Source organism: Acipenser ruthenus, chromosome 6, assembly GCF_902713425.1.
Source record: "Acipenser ruthenus chromosome 6, fAciRut3.2 maternal haplotype, whole genome shotgun sequence".
Taxonomy (NCBI): Eukaryota; Metazoa; Chordata; class Actinopteri; order Acipenseriformes; family Acipenseridae; genus Acipenser; species Acipenser ruthenus.
In genome coordinates, this window is record NC_081194.1 from 28,865,452 (window position 1) to 28,886,202 (window position 20,751).

At 36.9% G+C, this 20,751-nt stretch overlaps 1 protein-coding gene across 3 annotated transcripts in view; it reads right to left on the reverse strand.

Annotated features, from left to right (window-relative positions):
* The window catches only part of LOC117411329 (tyrosine-protein phosphatase non-receptor type 14-like), a 113,065-nt gene extending 93,765 nt beyond the window's left edge, over positions 1-19,300 (reverse strand). Inside the window, exon 1 of one of the 3 annotated variants that reach the window (XM_059025321.1) lies at positions 19,282-19,300. The gene's annotated coding sequence lies outside the window, so the exon portion shown is untranslated. Of the gene's footprint in view, positions 1-18,413; positions 19,195-19,281 lie in introns of those variants that run through there. The other 2 variants (XM_059025320.1, XM_034018677.3) reach the window with 2 other exon arrangements.
* Positions 19,301-20,751: the final 1,451 nt, after the last annotated feature.

The following is a 20,751-nucleotide window of genomic DNA, read 5'->3' on the forward strand; positions in this document are numbered from 1 at the left end:
GTCAGAAGTGGCCTTCATGGAAGACTTGCGGCCAAAAAGCCATACCTCCGATGTGGAAACAAGGCCAAGCGACTCAATTATGCATGAAAACACAGGAACTGGGGTGCAGAAAAATGGCAGCAGGTGCTCTGGACTGATGAGTCAAAATTTGAAATATTTGGCTGTAGCAGAAGGCAGTTTGTTCACCGAAGGGCTGGAGAGCGGTACACGAATGAGTGTCTGCAGGCAACAGTGAAGCATGGTGGAGGTTCCTTGCAAGTTTGGTGCTGCATTCCTTCAAATGGAGTTGGGGATTTGGTCTGAATTAATGGTCTCCTCAAGGCTGAGAAGTACAGGCAGATACTTATCCATCATGCAATACCATCAGGGAGGCATCTGATTGGCCCCAAATTTATTCTGCAGCATGACAACGACCCCAAACATACAGCGAAAGCCATTAAGAACTATCTTCAGCGTAAAGAAGAACAAGGAGTCCTGGAAGTGATGGTATGGCCCCCACAGAGCCCTGATCTCAACATCATCGAGTCTGTCTGGGATTACATGAAGAGAGAGAAGCAACTGAGGCTGCCTAAATCCACAGAAGAACTGTGGTTAGTTCTCCAAGATGTTTGGGCCAACCTACCTGCCGAGTGTGCAAGTGTACCTAGAAGAATTGATGCTGTTTTGAAGGCAAAGGGTGGTCACACCAAATATTGATTTGATGTAGATTTTTCTTCTGTTCACTCACTTTGCATTTTGTTAATTGATAAATATAAACTATTAACATGTCTATTTTTGAAAGCATTCTTACTTTACAGCATTTTTTCACACCTGCCTAAAACTTCTGCACAGTACTGTATATATATATATATATATATATATATATATATATATATATATATATATATATATATATATATATATATATATATTCGGGATGGGATGAATACAGCGGTTCTGAATAATTTTCCTTTAAGGTCTCACTGAACCGACATATTTCAAGCCGGTTAAACTTTTAAATCACACAATTAGGCTGTGCTGTGTATATAATCTCCAAAGTGCTTTCAATTAAAAACAAATTGTTGCCTTTTAATCTGTAGACAGATGAGTTTTGCATGGCTGATACAGATCCACATTATAAACACATAAGCTTAATAACAGTGTGTAGGGTTAAACAAAAAAAATAAATAAGAAAGAACAGAACTTATATTTAATTTGGTGACGTTCTTAAATTATGTCATTAGGTTCTGCAGAGTGCTTTTGATTCAAAGGGAATTGTCGGCTTTTAAACTGGCCAATTATCATGTATGTTTTGACTCATCTAAATTTTAAAACTCAAGATCAATAGATCGAAGAATTGTAACAAGAGGGATTTTTTTTAAAACCCTACATGAAGACGTTACACACTATTATTATGCTTATGTGTTTATAATGTGGATCTGCATCAGCCACGTGCAACTTATATAAAGAACACATTTATTAACTCTTATTGGTTTACTTTTAAACAGGGTGGAACTGCGTTACTCTCAAACATTCCCTAAAGGAAACACTATCTCAAAAACTCTTGCGCTGATTCCATTTCAGTATGTTCAAAAGTTCCTATTAGTTTCTATTTAAAAACACATTTAGCACCTCATATTGGTTTACATGTAAACATTATATTTAGTTTAGCCTTCAGTTGCTAACAATCAATGTTATTTAAAGTTTCTAATTATTTCAACTTCTACCCCTTGCTTAAACATTTAAATATACCCTATAAATGTTCCAGTTGTTTGTCTACTTCGTGACTGCTTATTTTATTACAGTGTAATGGGCAGTGTTGTGCAATAATCTGCCATTACAGATCCTGCCCTGTGTTGGTGAGAGGAGATGACGTTAAAAGCTCTAAAACCACGACTGTAAATGAGCTCAGCTCTTTTGCATTGTGGTTTAGACACTCGATTGAGGTGCGTGGGGTTGCCGGTTCGTACCCAGCCTCGGCCCTCTTACAACAGCTCTTACTTTATACTGCACTGTAATCCTTGTAAATTGTGTTGGATAAAGGTGTCTGTTGTTAATAATAATAATAATAATAATAATAATAATAATAATAATAATAATAATAATAATAATTAAACAGGCACTTAGTCTGCATCATATTCCACCATCCTAATACTGAGGTTTTGCGAGACATATCAAAAACATTGACACTATGGAGGTGATGTAGGGATACGCACAAAGCGATTCGCGGGTGCAAAACCCCCATAATGCTGCCATAGAATTTGCACTTTGCCATCATTAAACCATTAGAATTATATTGAAATGCATTAAAATAAAGAAAAGAGCATGGAATTGGGCGGGATCTGGATATTAAGCGGGCGCAAACATTATAATGTTATGTAAGGATTTTGCCTTGCACTTAGGCAACTGCTGACCCTCCAAAAACGTTACACCACTTCTTACAAGGTGCAAACCATTGTAGAAGCAAATAACTAAGAGCTGTATAAAAGCACACACACACTGATGCGGCGACACTTGGCTCTTGTTGAGGAGAGACAGGAACATGTTCGGTCACTTTGTTTGGTATTCCGGAGGATGTGGTCCTAAAGCGTTATCGTCTCACTTCGCAAGTCATCTTTGACCTCATAGCTGAATTGAGTGATGAGCTAGACCCCAGCGTCAATCTAGGGACCGCTATCCCAGCACATGTGAAAGTGCTGTGTTCTCTGCACTACTTAGCCTCTGGTTCCTTTCAGACTTTGGAATCTCGGGAGGGATAGCCCAATCCACCTTTTCCAGAGTGCTAGGCAAATTTCTAAATGTCACGCTAAAAAAAAGGCTGGCCAATACATATCATTTTCCTAAGGAGCATAACTAGCATAACTGATGTTGGCTGAGGCTTTTTCAAACAACTCATGTTTCATGCTGAGTGATCTCAGCCGTAAGGACTCCCAGCTCCTTCTCAGAGGACTTTGCTGCCCTTCCTCTGGCTTTTTTGGTTTGTATTTTCGTGCTCCACAAATGTCATGGGACTACTGCTCTCTGTACTCATAACTCTGCAAGTGCGGCCGCTAAATAGATCGATGCGCTCATTGAGATCCTCATTATCATAATTGCAGATCATTATTTGTGAGTGTTGAGTAATTTACATTGCTCTTAAGCTTACATATTTTATAAATAATTGCCTGGCCGCAATGCAATTTGAATTTTGCATCCACAATTATTTGCACTGCGCCTATACTTACATCACACCCTATACGTGCCCACACAAAGTGGAGTGTAGTCCCCTCAAATTTTTGCGAGACAGCCTGGCACCACCACTGTTTAGAACTGAACATCTAATTTAAAAATAAATAATACTGAGAACACCTATATTCTAAATGAATCACAATCAGAAAATTGTGATTCATCAGAATCAGGACTGCCAACAAGGATTCCTCTAATCATCTTGCCATCTTAAAGTGAAATCCTGAGTGGAAACATTTATATTATTGTATCATTTTCTGTACATAAACAGTAAACCTATACACATAATATCCTATTATCAAAGCAGCAAGAACAATAGAATACATAGTGCTAAATAAACTACAAAATGCAAATTATTATGAGCAAACATTAAAATTTCAATGCCATAATAAACGCTTATTATTCTCAGGATCTTTATAAGCAATAAATGGACACTAATCTCAATTTATGTTCTCAAAATAAATATTTCTAAAGAAAATAGTTATTCTTGATATTTAGAAATGTTGTAAAAACATATTTAAAACACAAGACAATTATATTAGAACATTTTTTGATGTCAAATACATAGGATTTACAATGGGTTTCCATTTATTTCTTATCTCTAAACAAGTTCCTGTGACGTTTTTTTTTCTGTGTACTACTCTAAACTTTCTCTGCCCTATAAAATGTAAATGCCTGTTTCGGTGACACACGAAAAAAAATGTTCATCAGGTAGTGAAATTCAATGCCTCCCCTATCCAATGACATGTGTTTCAAACCTATATGGTAAAGTATGGTGGCCCAGTAAGTCAATACAATGAAGTGTGTGTTTCCCCGATCACGGGCCCAGAAAGACACTTCAGTATGATCGTGTTTACATGATCACGGTCCTTAAAAGGGCTACAGCAACCCTGTGATGTGTTTAAAAACGAACACTGATTTGGAATTAAGTTTTCCTTTTTACTAAACCGCAGCATCAGGAGGGGAGAAATTGCAGTTGCACAGCCCTAACAGTATTTAAACTATCTCAGCCTTTAGGAGTATTTCTAGAAGCAGGCTGTTTTAAAAAAGGAGGACATTAGTTAGAAAGCCCAGTGAATTATGATCATCTAAGCAGAAACAGCAATAGTGAATTGTGCAAAACACACAAAAGAAGATATTAAACAGGTAAGAAGTTAAACATTCCAAAAATGTCAATGGTATAATGCAGGGGTAGAGAATCTCAGAGGTAATAGGTATAATGAAATAATGAGCCGCTTTGGGACCTGGGTGGAGGTTTAATTGGCTCAATTATTTAATTAAGAACATGGCTGTAAACATTTTCAGAAGTCTTATTATTTTTATGTTGCTCTTTTTTATAAAACTTAATCAAATCAGTTTTTCAACCAGTCTAATAGTTTGGAGTCTTTAGTCATCTGGTTTCAGTGCACTAAGCAGCTTTGTGAACCATCTTTCTTGGATCCCAATTGGCTAAACATGTACTAAGCTGGACTGACTAACCCAAAGCAGTTCAAACAAATATGTAAAACAACACCTGCAACTCTTCAAAAGAGGTTTATGCTTGTGATAAATTCATGGTGTGGTCCAGTTAATAAAAAAAAAAACTGTCACATGTGCCCTTTTACTGACCATTTTGTGGGCTGCAAACAGAGAGGTGATTCACCCAGACACAGAGGGACAAGATTTACAACTGTAACCGAACAACACATGCCTTCTTTGAACTGACACTGTGTTCATTCATGGCTGTGACAGAAACGCACAACTTCAAAAGCCCCCTGTCTGTCATCTGTTTCTTTATACCCTTTGCCTTTTTTCTCTGTTGTACCCAGAGCTGGGGCAACCATAGTGTGTGTTTTGAACTCCCAGAACACAAGGTGGTCCCTGTTTCATGGGAATTTGCAATGATCACAGATATAATAAGAAAAAGTCTACTCCTTTTAAGTGTAAATGCCTTTTGAGGACTAGTGCTACCTCTAAAAATGCATTGGATGTGCCGGAATAACCAAGTGCTACAAGTACTGTAATTACCAGTAGTCATTAATACTAGTGATTTTTATACCACAAAGGATGTTTTACGGTACCTGTCGTGCACCTCCATTAGCTGGTTCTATTCTGCATTGAACATAACAGTACATTAGGATAACTCCCACATTACCATTGGTATATTTGGAATTGTCCTTTGTTTCAGAAGATGGATTGCAGGGTGCTGTTATTGATGTTCCTTCCTTAATGCTGCACACCAATATCTTTTAAATTATTTCAGCCACCTGATAGCAAGGTTCTCCCAACTTCCCTCCCTCTTTAAAATCTTGGTGTGTCCAGCTAGAAAAACATTCTCAAAGCATTATGATGGCTCCTTATCACTTCTTCAGCATGTAGTTCATACGCATAATATGTGGTGAAACGGTATAAGAGCCTATTTAATACATGATGAGCATTTATGTACTTTAAAAACAGTGTTGAGTCTAAAAATAGTGGTTCATCAAACTGATGCTTGAGCTTCCACTGTGATGCAACACATATTTGCTACCATTATAGCTAACTAAGTAAATCCATAAATCTGTAGGTCTTGGCAGTTTTGAAAGAAACACATGGTTATACAGTATCCATCACTTACACCGTCCAGGGTTATTGCGGGCAGCCGTTTATAGCGTTTGCCATTTGCCATTCCCATTAATTTCAATAACAAAGGCATCGTCTCTACCATGTTAAACAAGCCGTTTATTTCGAGCAAACTCAGCTGGTTGGCGACTATAGCAAACATGTATTTTATTTACATTTGTTTAAATATCTGGTACCATACTACAACATAAAATGTACTTTTAATTTTATTTAAAAAAATGATATCTGCTTTCATACTAAAGCAAGTATGCCTTACTTCTTAGATCATTTCCATCATTCTTTAAACAGCAGAGCAATGCTCATCAGGTATTAAAGTAAGCTTTTATGCTGCTGCACCACATACTATGAGCCTGAGTGTTGAAGTGATAAAACCCACTTTGCACCATAATCATTTCAGAATAGTTTTCAAACTGGACACAGCCTTGCTACCCTGGTGGCTGAAAGTTCAAATGATAATCAGCATAAAGGAATAACAGAAGTCAAGAGCTCCCTCAGGTCCATTATCAAAAACACACATTCTAAATATTCCAGGGGTAAGTGGGAGTTAGACAAATGTACTGTTATGAGACCTCATTAAATTGCCCATCTGGTAAAACTGTTTTTTTTACATTGTTTCACTGCATTTCAATTAAGTTTATCAGTCACCCAGTACACAACAGCACTTTATTACACTATGTAACACAATTTTTGTTCCTGGGTAGTAAGTGTTATTTCCTAATTGCTTATGCCTCAAAAGTATAGAAAATGGCTATTATTCCCCACAAACTTTGCTTTTGTGACCAGGACAGTGACATTTTGAAATTTACCTATATCCAATGAGAAAACGGGCGAATTTGTGTCTTTTCGTTCACATAAAGTCAGAAATAAACAACATATGAATCCAAATTAACATGTATTTATACTAAAGTAATACAAAAATGACTACAAAAGATTTAGAAGTGAGTAGTTTTTCGAGATTTACGATTATACTGTAAATCACTTTCACAAATCAGCTCCCAAATGTAGTCTCCCATCATGTTCTCGTTATACTGTCCTTGGTAGCGGCGCTCTGACAAATTGTTTCATAAGGCCCAATTTGATGTGCAGCACCTTCTGGGGGTCCCAGCCATACTCATCATACTTCAAGGCGTCCAGCAAGGTCTTGATGCTGTTGTAATCCTCTTTGAGGTGCACCGAGTGAGCCAGGGGAAGAGACGGTTACTTGTTACCATTATGGAGCAGCACGGCTTTGAGGCTCCTGGATGAGCTGTCAATGAAGGACATTCATTTGGGGGCTGATTCATGAAAGTGATTTACAGTATAATCATAAATCTCGAAAAACTACTCACTTCTAAATCCTCTGTAGTCATTTTTGTATTACTTTAGTATAAATACATGTTAATTTGGATTCATATGTTGTTTTTTTCTGACTTTATGTGAACGAAAAGACACAAATTCGCCCGTCTTCTTATTGGAAATAGGTAAATTTCTGGTCACAAAAGCAAAGTTTGTAGGGAATAATAGCCATTTTCTATACTTTTGAGGCATAAGCAATTAGGAAATAACACTTACTACCCAGGAACAAAAAATGTGTTACAAAGTGGAACCACTGGACTAGACATATATCTTTTATATAATGAATACACTCTAAAGGGACTGCTGTGGCTCCCCTAGTAAAAGAACCACCATTTGGAGTACATGGTGAGTCATGCAAGCATTTTCAAATGCCGTTTTCATTGGTCCTGCATTAGCCATTGAGGGCCTGCCTCCCCACCCCCCAGAAAAGTCAAGGTCTTTGGTTATTTAAAGCTACCAATGTTGTACAACTGTTCTACTGTTTGACATCTGGATACATTGATCTTGGAAATGGATTACCTCTTGAAAGAGTTGTGTCTTTAGTTGGTCTATAATTGCTGTTCTACATGTGTTTTTAGTCTCTAACATTATAATAGATCAAAAGTGATTTTAACACATGGTAACAACTGAAAGAAAGTTATAATTACCATGTATGAACAAACACATTAATGATGGAAACAAAAGTAACTGAATTACAGTTTTTTTAAAGCGATCTGAGCACAAATTAACAAAGGTTATCATAAGTATTTCTTGTAGTTGTTTTTTAGGTTATTATTATTATTTTTTTTAACAAAAAGGAATTATTATTGCAGTCAGCCACACAGATCACACAGATAGCGTTGAAATGAGTAATAGAGTAATTGAAGCCATGCTGGAGACTTGGCAGGAGATTGCCTATTTCATGGCTTGGGGGCTGTATAGCTTGTGGCATGGAAAACATTTGTGAAAAGGGGCGTACCCAGAGATATAAAAAGCCAGAACGGGATACATCTGTGGCGATAGCTTTGTTTTAGTTCCATTCATCCCCCTAAAAAAACATTATCTGGTTCTCAACCCAAAGCAACTGCACTGGCCTGATAACGATATAATAGACATCAGTAGGGGATTAGAAGTCAAAAGTCAAATTTATGGCTGCAGGCTGTTTCCTCTGTTTTTGTAGGAGGCAGACCACTGATTTTCCAACTACTGTCACACTTTGTGAAGTAAATTATTACAATCAATTACAATTGCTGTATGCTAAAAACAATTGTACTGATGTATTGTATTTTTGAGAAATGTACTTCCATTTAAACCAGCCACAAAGCAAATTCTAGCAGATTTTTAATTCTGTTTTATACTGACATTTCCCCAGTAGGTACTGAAACAGAACACAGTATTTGATTGATAAACAATACTTCATGTGTATTCCTTTTTTTTTTTTTTTTTTTTTTTTTTTTTTTTTTTAACAAATTTAGTCGTTGACAATTACTTATTATTTTCACCCCAATTTGGAAATGACCAATTATTTTTAGGCTCAGCTCACCGCTACCACCCCTGCGCTGACTTGGGAGGGCGAAGACGAACACACGCTGTCCTCCGAAGCGTGTGCCGTCAGCCGACCGCTTTTTTCACACTGCGGACTCACCATGCAGCCACCCAAGAGCTACAGCGTCGGACAGCTTACAGGCAAGCCTGCAGGCGCCCGGCCAGACTACAGGGGTCGCTGGTGCGCGGTGAGCCGAGGACACCCTGGCCGACCTAAACCTCCCTCCCCCCGGGCGGCGCTCGGCCAATTGACCGCCACCCCCTGGGAGCTCCCATCCTCGGTCGGCAAAGGAATAGCCTGGACTCGAACTCGCGACATCCAGACTATAGAGCGCATCCGGCACTCTACGTGGAGCGCCTTTACTGGATGCGCCACTCGGGAGCCCCACATGTGTATTCCTCTTAAGTTTTTTTTTTTTTTTTTTTTTTTAATACCAGTTCTTCATGCATCACATGTACAAAAATATGGTGCAGGTGAATGACATTTATTTAAATACTGGATTTGTAAACACAGTAATACTAATGAATTTGAGAAAATCCAAATTGGACAACAAAATTCCAATGTAAAAGATGTTTGCTATTATGCTCTATTTTAATTTTAATCACCCAAGTGTTTAGTGATCCACATTTTAACATTATACATCCAGAGGAAACTTGGGCAGCCTTATTAAATTCTACCACTTTTAGATCAGTAAAAAAGCCACATATTTTAATTGGAATTCATATAAATATGAAGTCAATTCTTTAACCAGTGTGGAGGAGTGGTGCTCCATAAACATATTATGGTTATTTGCTAATTGAAGATAAAATAATAGATTGTAAAACATTTCCTTGCCATATAGGAGTTGCACCATTTCCCTTGCCCTATAGGAGCTGCAGTGTACAGGCGAAGGAAACAAATGTGTACATGCCCCTGCAAACAGCTAATGCTCTTTCAGTCAAAATGCAAATCCAATCTGAATACAAAACACTGTAATAAAATTTGGAATTCAGTGTGTCCACATTGTTTTGTTTGTGTATTGGCTTCAGCAAAGACAGGGATTATTTGCAAACCTTTTCAAAGTACTTGTGTTTTTTTGTATTATTTACAAATATGGTACCATAAATTTAAGAGCAACCTGCAGAATCTGTCATCTGTGTTCTCTGAATGTTTAAAAGGTATTACAGTGTGGCTAAAGGTAATGTGACATAATGTGCTCTGTCTTGCTACTCCAAGTGTGTGCCTATAGTTACTTGCTCAACATGCATCTTTTAACTCAATGTTAACCCTCTAGTTGCATTTGCTTAAAAGCCATGACAATAATTATTTTTTTCACTTCTTTCCATTTATTTATGAGGTGAGGAGACATATTTAATTTATTATAAGAAACCTGCAAAAATACTTATTGTAACATCGTAGTTTACAATTATGCAGTGGTATTGCTTACATAAGAAAACCCCAAAAGGTTTGGTTGCATGACCATTTACATTTGATTAAAATAAGTGCACAAGTGCAAGATGATTGTATTTAAGGACCTTAACATGAATTACATATTCTAAGACTAAATAAAGAGTGCTTTTGTACCTAAATGTTAGGTACGGTGTCTGGTAGAATGGGTACTCGCTGTTTACTCTGCATATAAAGTTCTCTCTTCATATATTTTTTAATGTGTCCTTACTGGCCCATTGTGGTAAGAAATTTCAGCCACACATGTGACTTCAATTTAAATATTTTTTTATTTTATTTTATTTGCATTTAAACACACTAGTAATGGAAAGTTATAAGCCAGTACAGTACGTGGCTGCTGCTGCTTCTTCTGAATGATTTATCTTAGAGCGTTTTGTATAGGTTTAGGTTTGGGTTTTCGCGTCTACTATGAAGAACGCACTGTAATGTCGTAAACAATATTTGACCCAGGATGTAAAGTAAATAAATGATCACACGCAGTCCCGCACCGCTTTATTTTTCAGTAAACGATGTTGCATTATCACTGTGTTTACTTAATGAGTTGCAGTGCATTTGTATTGGTATGAATGATTCCTTATCGACTGAACTGAACCTAGAGAGTCTGGATCGATATATCGTCCATAAGGGTGAACCTCAAGTATCTGTTCCACCCAACTGTGTATAAGCAGGTAACCCAATCAAAACATACTCAGATGGTGTGGTGGTTGGGGGTTCATTAGAAAGGGGTGAAAATCCATTCTGTATGCATATTGATTGACTGCTTTCAGATACAATTGTACGTTCCAGTCAATAACCAGTCATATTGGTAATCTTCTTGTAGGTTTGCCATTCCTTAATGACCTGTCGCACAATTGTTATTGATTTCCTGAGATACAGATGTGCGACTTTCCTGTCCCTTTCAAACTTATGATAGTAATTGTTTGGTTCTACCCATTACATGCAACTAAGAGTTAACATTCCCCATGACTGTGTGCCTACTTTGTTTCTAATATCCAACAAACTGGCCCTACCTCAGTTATTACGTCCTTTAACAAGACTAACTTGTGATAGATTCATATAGTGGTCAAAGTTTAAAAAAAGCTAAATACCTTTTACACTGTGGACCAACAGCCAAATAAATTGGTCACCCTAGAGGCTGATAGAAATGAACCCGAGCTAACTTTCAGCACAAATGTATTCATCATAGCAGAGGATTACAGGCATTCCAGCCTCCAGTTTCTGTCAGATACTGTGACCTATTTCTAGATTGACTGCTTATGAATTAATATAACTTCTCACCCTCCAGCTTTAAAGTTCAAAAAGTTATTTACATGATATATATATTTTTCTTCAAATAATGCTTCTAGTGATAACACCATGTAACAATTTTTTTTTTTTTTTTGTTCCTGGGTAGTAAGTGTTATTTCCTAATTGCTTATGCCTCAAAAGTATAGAAAATGGCTATTATTCCCCACAAACTTTGCTTTTGTGACCAGGACAGTGATATTTTGAAATTTACCTATTTTCCAGAACATTCCAGATAGATTCAGTGCTGAGTAAACTTGGAGTAACTTCTAGAACTTTCTAGAACTTTCCAGTAATATAAATAGTAGTATAAATACAGGGGCCTTAAGCCCACCAGTTCAGTTTAGTTCCAGCTGCCTAAGTGGATACATATCTGCATTTTTCTGAGATGGCATCAAGGTCATAGGAGACTTCAAAATGGTGGCATTCCTGATGGGTCTCCAAGGCGGTTTTACCAAGTTTCCCTGCTATCTTTGCCTTTGGGACAGCAGGGACACCAAGGCGCACTACCACAGGCGGGACTGGCCACAGCGGACCGAGTTCTCTGTGGGGAGGAACAACGTCAAGTGGGAGCCACTGGTGGACCCCCGGGAGGTGCTGATGCCACCACTGCACATCAAATTGGGCCTTATGAAACAATTTGTCAGAGCTCTAGATAAGGAGTCGGCAGCCTTCAAGTACCTTCAAGACTTCTTCCCTAAGCTGTCTGAGGCAAAGGTCAAAGCCGGTGTCTTCGTCGGACCACAGATAAAGAAGACCCTGGAGTGCAATGAATTTGTCGCAGTGGTTTGGGGCTTCCTGGGCAATCACAAGGCCGAAAACTATGTGGAGCTGGTTGAGACTCTGGTGAAGAACTACGGCACAATGGGCTGTAGGATGTCCCTCAAAGTCCATATCCTTGATGCTCATCTTGATAAATTCAAGGAGAACATGGGAGCGTACTCGGAGGAGCAAGGCGAGCGCTTCCACCAGGATATACTGGACTTTGAACGCCGCTACCAAGGACAGTATAACGAGAACATGATGGGAGACTACATTTGGGGGCTGATTCGTGAAAGTGATTTACAGTATAATCGTAAATCTCGAAAAACTACTCACTTCTAAATCTTTTGTAGTCATTTTTGTATTACTTTAGTATAAATACATGTTAATTTGGATTCATATGTTGTTTTTTTTCTGACTTGTGAACTAAAGGTTTTCTCATTGGAAATAGGTACATTTCAAAATATCACTGTCCTGGTCACAAAAGCAAAGTTTGTGGGGAATAATAGCCATTTTCTATACTTTTGCAGCATAAGCAATTAGGAAATAACACTTACTACCCAGGAACCAAAAAAATATATATATTTGTTACACGGTGTTCTCAAACCAAATGTTTTGGTGGCCTGAGATTGTGGCAACCAATACTTACTGGTGGCCGCACTGCAGACATTTCCTAAAAACACTAAATGTGAAAAATAAATAAAATATGTGGCATATGGACTTCTACATTTTTAAAATATATTTCTATAATAAAGCCAAAGTGTTTCTTATTTAAAAAAAATACAACCTCTCTACCCTGTAATTCCCACACCATTATGATAAACTGGATAAAAAAAATCTGGTATTTTGATAGATTGTTTTATTGCTCTGACAACAGGTCAAACTTAACTGGTCAATCAGTCATAAATCGATATAAATTAAATATAACAAAAGTATATGTAAAACTGTATTAAAAAATATCCCAGAAGAATAGGCTGTGAAAGCCTTACATTACCCCCATTAAATTAGCTATAAAGCAAAGGATGTCACACAGTAGTTAAATTTATAAATGTTTCTTGTGTGTATTTCAGGCAGAAACAGAAACAGTGCTGGGACAAATAACATTTATTCAAAGGTCAAAAAACTAAAAAATAAAAAAGAAGAGAGTCTGTGCCCATCAGCTAAGCAATTTATGACACTCACAGACACAGATTTTTGCCTTCGAATTCATGTTTAGCAATGTTTGTTCAAATATTAGGATATATTTCACAGCACTAAAGAATATAATATTATTCCATACCGCTACATTTAAGTCGCACTACTAAAGCCTTATCTTGTTGATCAAACAATGAGCACTGATACAAATCAAAATGGGCAGAGATTTGTGACACATACCAAAATTAAATCTGATCAGAATGAAAGTTCGGCCAGTCAACATGCAGTGATTATACCGACGTTAATGCTGACCAATAACAGCCAACATAATCAGAAGCAGTATGAGAAACTAGAATGCAAGCAGGATGAACTGAGCTTAATCAAAGCTGGATAGTGGCACCCATTAAGGTAATGGCTGATTAAGACAGGACTGTAGATAGTAAACAGTACAGGTGACTCACTGTGAAATTACTGGCCTTTTATTGTACGACTGGAATGATGCCCTGGTTTATGAAACCCATGAATCTTGCCAGTCTAGGCTAGGAAACTGTTAAAACTCTAATCCTTGTATAATGTAGTTCATGTGAATACCTGCAAGCAATAGTGGGTTACAGTAACAACCTGAACAGGACTATAGAGTACTGAATTGTACTCTAACCTGAACCTCTCTACTCTATAAACAATGCTAGCCCCCTTAATTGGGTTATATGTACACAGTACAGTCTGCGTCACAGTATCAATACAGTTCAGCATCAATACAAAAACAAACATGTAGCCCATGACCCATGAAGTGGAAACTTCAAATTGCAGTATATCTCACAATTCCATTCAGCTGGATTTGGCACAAGTATGTTGTCTTACCATTTCCTGGCAGCACTTTCATAAACAAGTCATTTAAATGTCAGGAAACTGGCTCTCTGTAAGCAGCCAGCCTGTTTCTGCAACCACAATCTATAAACCTTTCCCCGCTCCTTTGATCACTTAACCTGGCCCATGAAAATGCAGGATCCTGCAGGGCCACAACTTTAATAGTCAAGGTGTTCTTAATTAATTATTTGGACTTCAGCTTGGGAGGTTCTACTATATGTTGAAAACAGCCTCTATAGCAATGGCTCAGCTGATTTATTGTACATGTACTGTATATGCTGTTTACAGAACCAACACCATATTTTAATTTCTAGTACCTGTCTGCCAACAATGCAACAGGCTTGCTCATTGTTCTACATCTGCAAATAAAGATTTATAAATCCATTGCTTCAACTTTTAAACTGCACTGTGGAACACATGGCAAAATTACTTGAATTACATAAATCATGTTTTGTTGTCTGGAATTTCTGCATAATGGAGAAAACCTCAGGTCTAATTATAACTGTTTCCAACAGCAATAGTCAAAACGCAGGCCTATAGTAACACTACAGAAAAGTGTCTGCAGTTTTCCCACGGTTATACTATGCATCTACCACATTTTACCACGTTTTTTAATATGCTTTTTTGAACTTTACAATGCTTACATATGCTTTACCATGCTTTCACTATGCTTTATTACACATTGCTAAGTTTTACTACGGTAAACTGTTATAAGGGTACTGAACTATAACGAAGCTTGCACCTTTTATAACCTGATGTCCGGAGGAAGCGTGTATCCCTACATTAAAACTACATTGAGAAATGTAAACACACTATGTCAATAAGGTCCTTTTAGGGCAACTCTAGACTTGACAGTCATGAATTTCCAAAAGATACACACAGCACTTTAGCTCCTGCTGTAATGTTAGTCTGGAGGCCGCAGACAAATACACACATTCCTGCTGCTGATAACCAGCATCTACTTGGCGTCTGGAAGTCATATCATTTCAGTAACATACCACTGACATTACAAAGTATGCCAGATGTATGGCTGTTGCTCCACACCTCCACCAACTGTGCAGTATTTGCCTTCACCTTTTCTCTAACACAAATGTTAAGAGAAATTGCATGTTCTGACAGATCCCTCCAAATAATTGTTTGAACGAATCCAGTACAAGGGTTTTTTGTTGTGTTAATGATCTAAACAGTGGGGGTTCTTTATACCACTGCTCTAACACAGTATTTCTATTATATTTAGTAATGCCCTAAATCACCCATGGGCAAAACGCATGCGAGATAAAATGTTAAAAGTGTGTCTGTATTACGATATCTTTTAGTAATAAAACAGACCTTGTTATCCAATAACCACATATCTGCTATAAAGATCAGTCTTTTGGCTCACAAAATGCAACATTAGCCTTTACCACAGCAAATTTCACAGCAAATTCCCTAAAAGTGAAGACCTTTCTACACTAGAATGGGGCGTTTTTAGTGAACAAAAACAAAGCACCCAAGGGTATAATGTAAAGGGAACTACAGTGTATCTCTGAAAGAATGGTTTATGAAGTGCATAAATGAGTAGTGGCTGTAAAGTATAAGAAGTTAAATGAAGAATGTGTTGTTACCAGTTTCTAAAATATGTCAAGAGTATAAAACGAATGCAGTCACAACATACTTCATTTTTATTGGATGACACCATTAATCAAAGGGGACTGAGAAAACAAAGTCACATGACAGCCATATTGGGTAACAATATAAAAATTGTAAACAAGGTTCTGACTAGTGGTAAATTTAATCTGAGAGACCTGTCTAGACCTTGCCTAGTAAATTATATGATACTGACTGATATGCTTCACCAGGCAAGAGATTTCCTACAGTCTTAGCATACAAAGGCTAGAAATCAAAGATGTTATTTAAAAAGATCATATACATTTTTATAATATTTCATTCATTCATTGCTGGTTTAATATACTATTGTGTGTGTTCTTTACAACTATCTATTGTTGTTTCTGTTTGGATCATCATACTTAACAGTTTAACATCTCAGTTTTCAACAACTTCATAAATCTGAATTAAGTAAGTGGGTGGAAAAATTGTCAATAAGCATGGTAAATAATGATCTGACAGGAACAATAGTGGTTAATAGTGAACACACATAATAGAATATTAAACAGCCAAGAAATGTAATATTCTGAAAATGTAGGGGGCAAAGGAATCCATTTGAAAGTGCTAAAGTGTGATAGTTTTGAGGTTACCTCAATACCTGAATGATGCATTTCTCACAAAAAAATCAACCAAGACTAGACAATGTGTTGCATGCCTATATAATTACACTTTTTAGTCGAAAGAGATTTTGCGCTTTTCATTTTAAATGATAATCACAAATCAAACTGAAAAATGTATACTCATCTTGCAATCAAAAGCAGGATTCGCCAGCTTTAAATCAAATTCAATTCAACACCAACGACTGATTTCACAGACCTTGATTAGCACCAATCTCGAACTACCAAGGTAACATTAACTAGCCCAGTCAGCAAATTGGAAGTTTTAAAACCAATCATGTGCCTGTTCTTTTCCTTGCCCAGATATACTTTATAACTCCCTCTTAATAATAGTCAACTGTACAGCATAAATCTAACTTGGCTGATCTAACTAAATCTAACTTCCTTAAATCTTAAAATGAGTGCTTTCAGCAAACTACCTACTCTGACTTACATACCTTAACGTTTTAAGAGAAGTGTAGTAATATGAATACTATGTACAGTATTTATTTAATATCCCTGTTCACGCTGAGAGAAAAGCACTTGTAATACTATAATAGTCTATGAAAACTTGTCCTGATGATCTACTGTATACAGTGATGCAATGTTTATTTTATTTTTTTCAAGCTAGTACAATAGTGGTTGATAATGTAATCATTTAGGGCAGTACCAGAAACGGTTTTAGGAAGAATCCCAAAAATGTTAGCTCGTACCTCTCATTGTTTTTAAAATTAAGGGCTGAAAAGGAGTTTGAGAGGTTAGATGTTTCAGAGTATTCAAGTTATCTTCTTTAACTACACACACAGAGAGAGAACTGCTCTTCCTAGTTTAATACAGTGTCAACATATTACCTATTGGTAATGTGATAGACCAAATGTAGAAAGAAAGTGTAATGACACCAATAAAAATTACATATTGGACTTGTGTGAACTCCTGAATCACTGTAGTTATCACCTTAGCTGTGCTTTCTCCAGGTTATCTATCAACAAAGACTATGCATTGGCAGTTTTTGTACATTAACATGTTAGAAATAATCATTTTGGTAAGTTTACATGCCTGGCTTTAGACAGCAAATAATTGATAGCATAGCAAACTGTGGTCTCTATGTAAATTATATTCAGCTAAACTATGTACAGTATCCACAGTTTGCATGCAAACGTTACTAAAACGTTAGTAGTGTTTAATATGCTGCAGGCCTGTATATTAATTTTTACACATTTGCTTTCTGCCATTGCATGGATTTAATCGCCATTTCAATAAACAAATAATTTTACGCGTTTCGTTGATACATGGTAATTCTTGTGTACATTCAAAACCAGTTTTAATAACTTCACAACGTTAAAATATCAACACATGGTTGTATTTATTGAGGCGCAAAGCAAACGTTTTGAGGATTGATGCCCTCGTGCAGGGACCACAACTATTTCATCTTTTAAAATATGCATTTAAAGCTTCGAAAAAATATATAAATACAATACCAAAATGAACAACATAATTATATTCTATTTACCAGCTATGTAGACTAACCAAAGTGTAAATGTTATTATAAAACATAAACCGTGTAACGTCTGGAGGCATTTGACAGGTCTGTCTTGTCAGAGTGGACGACCCAAGCCAAACTTTCGGCCCAAACGCAAATCTAAACAACAAAATGTGTTATCTACTTCGGCACATGTAAAGAAAAAAAAAATCTTCCTGTTTCAGTAGCCTAGTAATTGTTTTGATTTACGTTAGTAATCCAGTATTACATTTCCACCAATAACCTGAACTAATTTTATATTCCGCAAGGAAAAAGTCATGCTAGGGTTATACAGGGCTCTTCTTGTTTTATTGTGCTTCCAGAGTAAGACTTAACTTAAGCAACGAAAATTCTGACTACAGTCAGACAGCAATTACCACAGACAGCGCGTGTAAAAGCTAGGCAAGCACAGGACACACGCGTATTTTAAAGTAGACTAAACGTTTAAAAGCATGTATCAATAGAGAGCACAGAGAAACAAAAAAGAAACACCTACCAGTACAGGTTACATGTCGTTTTCCTTCGGTTACGTATAGCGCATAGATCCCAAAGCCCTACAATTGTAATGGTTTCCACAATGCAAAGAAAGTTCCCTTACTGTGCGTAATCCTCTACATCGAGTCTTTTTTTTTCAAATATAGAATCGTTTTACTCTGCTAGAAAGAAGCTTAAATTGCAAAGTTTGTATAGCGCACACAAGGACTACTTTTGTGTGGGGTGGAAATAACTTAACAACTTTTTTTGTATTAAAAAAAGTACGCGCGCACATACATACTTTGAAAAACTTGCCTAGGAATCAGCAGCTAGTTTTTGATCTCTTTACTGTGTTTCTGGTAATTAGAATATGTTAATTTAGATAATAAATCGCCCAAGAGACACAAGGAGCGTATAGGTTTAAAGAGAAAATGTGTGATCTGTCCCTTGTGACATCAGAACTGTGGAATTTCAGGAATGTGGAGCTAATAGACGTCGGAGCTTCCATAATGGTTTACGATGGAGAAAAACACACCCAGGAAAGCAAATCCAACAGACCAGGGAAAAGGTAGCTCTCCGTTGCTAAATCAGCCCCTTTGATCAAAAGGACCTTATATCTTTCCTTTCAAGTTCGTGGAGAGGAAAAAAATAGTTTTAAAAGTTTTTTTTGTTTTTGTTTTTTACTCCATGGGTAATTAATGTTCAAGTCGAAATACTCAACAAATGAAGCACGCACAACTTCAGATACTAATCTTTTTAGCATTTGTCATTACCGCTAAATGACAAATGCTAAAAATTGCAATGGTATTTATTTTCCTAAGGCCTACACATTGTCCATATTTCACCACATGATGCCCCATTGCTGTACAAGGTGTCAGTACACTGCCTACTTGATTGCAGGTTTTTGTGGATGAAATGTCAGTAATAGCTCCTGTGATGTTCCAGTATCTTGTAGACTAGGTGCCCAGGCTTGCCTGATGATGTAACAGTAGCAAGTAGGCAAGGTTGCTCATACAGATTGTGATTAGTGTTGTACTTTGATAAGAGAGTGTGTGTGTGTGTATAGCCACAATATTCCCACCCTTCCAACAAGTATTGGGACAGTGTTGGGGCAAGTATGTGAAGAGCTTCATATACTGCCCCCTCACCTTTTTTAGTGTATGCAGTCATTATGAGTGATTCTTACTGCAATTACTCAGCTATTGTTGTTTGTTGTTTTTATTATTATTTATTTCTTAGCAGACGCCCTTATCCCAGGCAACTTACAATTGTTACAAGATATCGCATTATGTTTACATACAATTACTCATTTATACAGTTGGTTTTTTTTTTTTTTTTTTTTTTTTTTTTTACTGGAGCAATCTAGGTAAAGTACCTTGCTCAAGGGTACAGCAGCAGTGTCCCCCAGCTGGGATTGAACCCACAACCCTCCGGTCAAGAGTCCAGAACCCTAACCACTACTCCACACTGCTGTTTTTGTTTTTGATAAGTAGCTGTGACAGTTCAGGAACTGCTTCTCAGTTATAGCTGTCTTCTGTAGACTTACATAATGTAGTCTAGATCAGCCAAAGTGTATTTCTAGAAGTAAGCACCAGCGTCATGTTGTGCTAGCAGTACATTGCTAGAAAAAACCAAAGGGACTTGATCCAAGATGCCAGATATAGCTTATCTTACATATATTTATGATAAATTAAATGATAACAAACAAGCAAAGAACCAAAGTTTATTCAACACAAGAAAGAGCAAATGAGAGGCTAAACTGATTTTAAAGCTCTGGTTAGTTATGAAACAGCAGAATAGCTCCATCTGCTGGTAACACCAAGTAATGAGTTTAACATAAAAAAGAATAGGCTTTTCACAAAGCTGTGAATACAAAACATCTATAGAAACAGTTGAGAAAAGTTTCATGAATACCAAACCTTATTTAATTCACACAAATGTAAAGGAAGTCAACTAGTCACAATAATACATTGGTTAAATTATTCTCCTGTTATCTCGCTTTCTTCAGTAAAAAAAAGAATACATTTTATGTTTAATATCAATTCCTTTGTCCAATGCTTTTTTGTGATTTATAATAAGTTATCACAATGTGAAAGGGTGTCTTTCGTTGTACAAGATGACATCTCATGAAGCATGAGCAGCAGAACTTCGCTTCACACACAAAATACTCCTTGTGTTAAACTCTTGTGGGCCTGTGGCTCTTATAATAACATTGTCTTTGTACAAAATAAATTGTTTCTTGAATTATCATACCAGCTCTATATGTAGATGGATGTCAAAGTTCTTCACAGACAGAATACTTCCTTGATTGGCCATGCAAGCTGTGAAACAGCAGATACACCCATATCCATGTGTAACAG